At 40.5% G+C, this 5513-nt stretch overlaps 1 long non-coding RNA gene across 1 annotated transcript in view; it reads left to right on the plus strand.

Moving 5' to 3' along the window:
* LOC105547764 overlaps positions 1-5513 on the plus strand; it is a 26023-nt gene that overhangs the window by 20151 nt on the left and 359 nt on the right. The gene's annotated exons all lie outside the window — the stretch shown is intronic.

The raw sequence follows: 5513 nt of genomic DNA on the forward strand, positions 1-5513 counted from the left end.
AAAGAATCAAAGCTTTAAAATCCAGCAGAAGTAAAATTTCCAAGTGGGAGGGAAGAGGATCAAGAGGAGAATCTGCAAGAGTAAAACAGGAAGAAGATGTGTGCTGCATGGCACAAAATGAATCTGCAAAGCATCTGGGAACTGCAGGTATGTCTGACTCATAATATTAATGCTTTGCCTAGGACCCCTAATCTCCCTCCTTCTCTTCAATTTTCTGAAATAACCCACATCTGTGAAGTGTTTTCCTTTGCTTATATTTTCAGTCCCTACTGATGCCTGGAACTCACTGGAGTCAGCAAGCACAGGCAGCCGTTGTAGCAAGTCAGAGTGGTGTGATGAAAGGCTTCAGGAGAAAAATATTCCACCACCACCTGGTTCACTCAGATACCTTGCCAGCGTACTGTGGTTCTCATGTAAACAAAGTACCCTTTACCTCTTTCACGGTGTTTCCCCCTAAAATAGCAGATTCATTTGGACACTGAATAACTTGCTTTTTTTTTTTCACTAGGCCAACATTTGTTTTGTTCCTTGAAGCTTCAGGTTCAAACTCAAGTGTGGTTTTTCTTTCTATAACACACTCAGTCTTCAATGACTTACTCATACGCCAAGCTTAAGAGACGCAAAAGGAATGCTGGTGCCAAGCAAAAAGCCAACAGACTCTTGCTCTTGTTCTTGTAACATACTTCTAGAACCAAAGGAATGGGGTCTCCTTTTAATTGTGATGTAAAAAGTAGAAGAAAAGAGAGTTAGCTTTTCTACAGTTGATTTAGAAAAAGGGTCTCTGAAATTACATTCATATATATATACTTTCACTGGAGTAAGCCATATAGTAGATCTTCATTCTCAGCAATCACAATGTACTCCAAGTGACTTATTTATATGTGAGTTTTGACTCTACCTGCCTTTGTCAATTATTTGGTAAGCTAATATTAATAAGGTATTCATAGCTCATTTGCTAACTCTTCCAGGGAACCAACGTCTCACTCGGGCCTCTGATATTGTAACTGTGGGCCTTTAAGAAACAACAGAAAAACCCAGCTGAATAAAAACTGCCCTCCTCTGCGGCTGCCCTGATGGAACGGGCTCAGGAGCAACAGCCTTCGTGGTGCCCACCCTCTGGGCCAGAACAACAGATGCCCCACATCTGAGTCTAGTGCCTCCAAGAACCACAGGTGAGGATTCTGGGGGTAGGGAGAGTGGGAGAAATTTCACCATGCCACAGATGAATGAACGCTGGTCTAGTGTGTTCAGGGCAGTATACCTTGACCCAAAGGGATTGCATGGAATACACTTTATGTTTAACCTCCTAACACCTTTCTTCTAATGCAATTATTTGAAATATAACTCAATAGAAAGACACTACCCTCCTGGAAGTGTCTTGAAATGCTTATTGCACAGTAAGGTTTCTGCTTATTTGCTTAATTTTTAAGGATTTGTAGCTTGATTTTTCCCCCCAGAATGGATGAAAAGATGAGCAGTGTCCAATTTTGAACATCTTAAGAAGTCGTGGCCCTTGTTAAATTTTGTTTGAGAGAATTCATAGAAAGTTACTGTGAAACAACCATATTCTTAGAAAGCTTCTCATTTAAGACTCAATTGGGTCAGAGCTTAGGTTATTCTGAGAGCTGAATACATTTGTTCTCTCCCTGAATCACAGATTCTGACATGTTATTTTAGAAGTTCTTGGTCTTTTTCTAAAAATTGACAGACATATGGAAAAGTTAATAATTCAGTGAGTAAAATATGCTTATATCTGCAAACAACAGCGATAAAAAAGATGCCCTATTTTTACTGTTAATCTTTCTCAGAGTTTTGAAAATGCAAACCCAAACTTGACATAGAAAAGGTACAAAAGATCTTGGCCCTTAAATTTTCTCTGCTGTTTTTCATTGTCATGCAATGTTTTAATTTTCCTTGAGATGAAACCACTTAGATCCCAACTTTAGATCACTATGTCCTATGCTATGGGATCTATGGAATTTTAAAAGGTAAGAATGTTCTTGGGAAAATGTGGCTTCTATGAAATATAATCACAAACATAAATAATGGCTATTTCTACATTACTTATGTTAATTTTTTATTCTTATTACATTAATGATATTCTTATAATTATTTATGTATTCCCTTTTTGTTTGTTTGTTTTTGAGATGTAGTCTCAATCTGTCACCCAGGCTGGAGTGCAGTGGCACAATCTCTGCTCACTGCAACCTCCATCTCCCGGGTTCAAGCAATTCTCCTGCCTCAGTCTCCTGAGTTGCTGAGATTACAGGTGCCTGCCACCACACCCGGCTAATTTTTGTATTTTTAGTAGAGGTGGGGTTTTACTATGTTGGCCAGGGTGGTCTCAAACTCCTAACCTCAGGTCATCCGCCCACCTCAGCCTCCCAAAGTGTTGGGATTACAGGTATGAGCCACCACACCTGACCCCATTTATTTCTTTAAATTTATCTGATTAAAGACAAATTTAGGGATGATTTTCTTGTAAATGAAACTAATGTCTTTCATGAATGAGTAGTTGCAAACCAGATCTGATATTGTTTAAGGAGATATGAGAAGGACTTAGCTAGTCAGTAATAGTTTCTCCATTTATTTTCCACAATTCCTTACAATGTTATTTCAGTTTATATTTGGAAAATAGCTGCCAAACTATAAAAATTGCCTCACAGTCCATAAAACAATGTGCCACCTTCAAGCTAAAGATGAACACTTTTTTTTTAGAGCATGAAAAGTTCTATGCCTTGGGTTGCTGTTCCATCTGTCCATAACTTTACAGAAAATTACCTACCAGGAGCTCAAACTTAAGCAGATCATATGTGAGGTTATACATAAATTCATGGAAAAAAGGAAGCCCTTCTTGCTGACAGATTTGGCTGTGAGCAATGGGATGGGGCAATTCTTTTCCTCCTGGGGCCTTCGTTTCTTTAGCCTTGAATCTTCTTTTTCCTATTTCTGCATGACTGCCTTCATCTTTCCTTGGGATCTCAGCTTAAAGGTCACCCTAGAGTGATTTTTTTCAGAGTAGGTGCCCTATTATGTAATTGTCTCTGTAGTACCCGATGTAAGTTTAAGGTGCCCTGTAATCGTCTACATAGCATTTATCATGAACTGATACTCTTGGTTTTTGTTTGTTTCATGTCAACCTCCTTGTAGTTGCAGAGCATGGACTCTGTCTTATTTGTTCTGTAATCTGGCACCTAGAGTGGTGCTTGGCAGGTCTTACGAGTTGAATTGTGCCTCCCAAAAAGATATGCTGATGTTCTGATCCACAATACCTCAGCATGTGACATTATTTGGAATAGGGTTGTTGCAAATTAATTGTTGGGATCGCAAGGAATAAGGTGCATCCTTAATCCCAAAAGACAGCTGCCCTTAGAAGAGAAAATAAACACAGAGAGGACACCGTCCGAAGACACAGACACACAGAGAAGATGGCCATGTAACCAAGAGTCAGAGACTGAAGTTTTGTACTGGAAATCAAGGAATGCCTGGGGCTCCTAGAGGTGGACCAGACAAGCAAGGCTCCTCTCCCACAGGCTTGGGAGGCAGCATGGCCCTGCCAACATGCAATTCCCTTTTCAAATGCTGAGGGTTGACACTCTACTCCCTCAACCAGGGGCCAAATATTTGCCTTAAAAATGAAACTAAAGGAAAAACAAGATTTTTGTAATAAAAACCAGCTGTATAGCAAATGGGATGAAATGTATCATTCTATTGCAGTTCTCTAGTTGGACTTATGTAATATTGTAATAAAGTCATCAAAAGTACTTGTAGGAGGAAAATTTTTTACCATGATGTTGTGCTCCTGGCCACTGTAAATTTGCAAGTTTAAGCAAGCATCATTCAATAATTTTAAAATACTTTCCTCCCCCAGCTTTTTTTTTGCAGCAGTAGGAGCATGCCTCGGAGGCACTGTGAAGAATCTGATAGTTGAACTGAAGCCAATTCCAGTCTTTATGGAAAAATTTACACAACACTTCCAGGTGGGCAGATTCAAAGACAGGATGAATCATGGCCCAGTGCACTGGCTCCTGGCTGTAATCCTAGCACTTTGGGAGGCCGAGGCAGGGGGACTGCTTAAGGCCAGGAATTCAAGACAAATCTGGGCAACATAGTGAGACCCCGTCTCTACAACAAGTTTTTAAGGCCAGGCGCGGTGGCTCAAGCCTGTAATCCCAGCACTTTGGGAGGCCGAGACGGGCGGATCATGAGGTCAGGAGATCGAGACCATCCTGGCGAACACAGTGAAACCCCGTCTCTATTAAAAAAAAAAAATACAAAAAACTAGCCGGGCGAGGTGGCGGGCGCCTGTAGTCCCAGCTACACAGGAGGCTGAGGCAGGAGAATGGCGTAAACCCGGGAGGCGGAGCTTGCAGTGAGCTGAGATCCAGCCACAGCACTCCAGCCTGGGCGACAGAGCCAGACTCCGTCTCAACAAAAAAAAAAAAAAAAAAGTTTTAAAAAAATTAGCCAGGTTTGGTGGTCTGTTCCTGTAGTCCCAGCTACTCAAGAGGCTGAGGTGGGAGGGTCACTTGAGCCCAGGAGTTTGAGGTTACAGCAAGCTATGATCACACATCACTGTACACTAGCCTGGGTGACAGAGCGAGACCCTGTGACCCCCTCCTCCTTGAAAAAAAAATAGGATGAATCAGTGTCAAAATTATGAAGAAAAATATTCTAGGTTCTTAATTCCCAAGGTCTGCGTGTCCAAAATGGTAAGAGCTCAGAGGGTACAAATTCAAAATGTATTAATTGCTAGAATTGATCTTTAGTGGCTGCATTTGAAAAATCTGAAATCACTTGAAAAACAGTTGTATATGTGTATATATGTACGTGCTTGCATATGTGTGTGTGTGTGTGACCTGACAAATTTTATTATGAGGTCCTTTATAAGGCTACTGTAGCAAGTCCTTCAGTTTATACCAAATGTCTCCTCATAAATCAGTAAACCTCTTCATTTGTTCCTTGGTAATGTAAGAGCAATTTCTTTAGAAGTCATATACTGTCCTATAACTGCAGCTTTCTCTTTGTCTCATCTATACACAATACATAGAATTAAGTACAAAGAAGCAAATGGATGTACCAAAAACAAAGAGCAAACTTTGCAGGGAGTTACGTGCAGGGTCTGAGAGCATTTCCTGTCTCATAGATAGGAAGCATTTGCACCACAGCTTGTCATCTGCGCTGTCGGGCCCAGTGTCTCCTAACTTCCTGAAATAAAACCAAACTAAGCAAAACAATAAAAGTGACGATTTCTCTGTGTTTTGGAATTCCAAATTCCTATTACTGGAACATTAAATCTTTCAACCCTACTGGTTAATGTGCCTTTCAAAATTAACGGTGTTTTTGTAATGGTTTGTTTTTAAAATATAATGCTGCAATATACATTCCATATATTATAACAACTTATTATTATTACTATTTTGAGATGGAGTTTCACTCTTGTTGCCCAGGCTGGAGTGCAATGGCGTGATCTCGGCTCACTGCAACCTCTGCCTCCCAGGTTCAAGCAATTC

This window comes from Mandrillus leucophaeus, unplaced genomic scaffold (genome assembly GCF_000951045.1).
Source record: "Mandrillus leucophaeus isolate KB7577 unplaced genomic scaffold, Mleu.le_1.0 Scaffold396, whole genome shotgun sequence".
Taxonomy (NCBI): Eukaryota; Metazoa; Chordata; class Mammalia; order Primates; family Cercopithecidae; genus Mandrillus; species Mandrillus leucophaeus.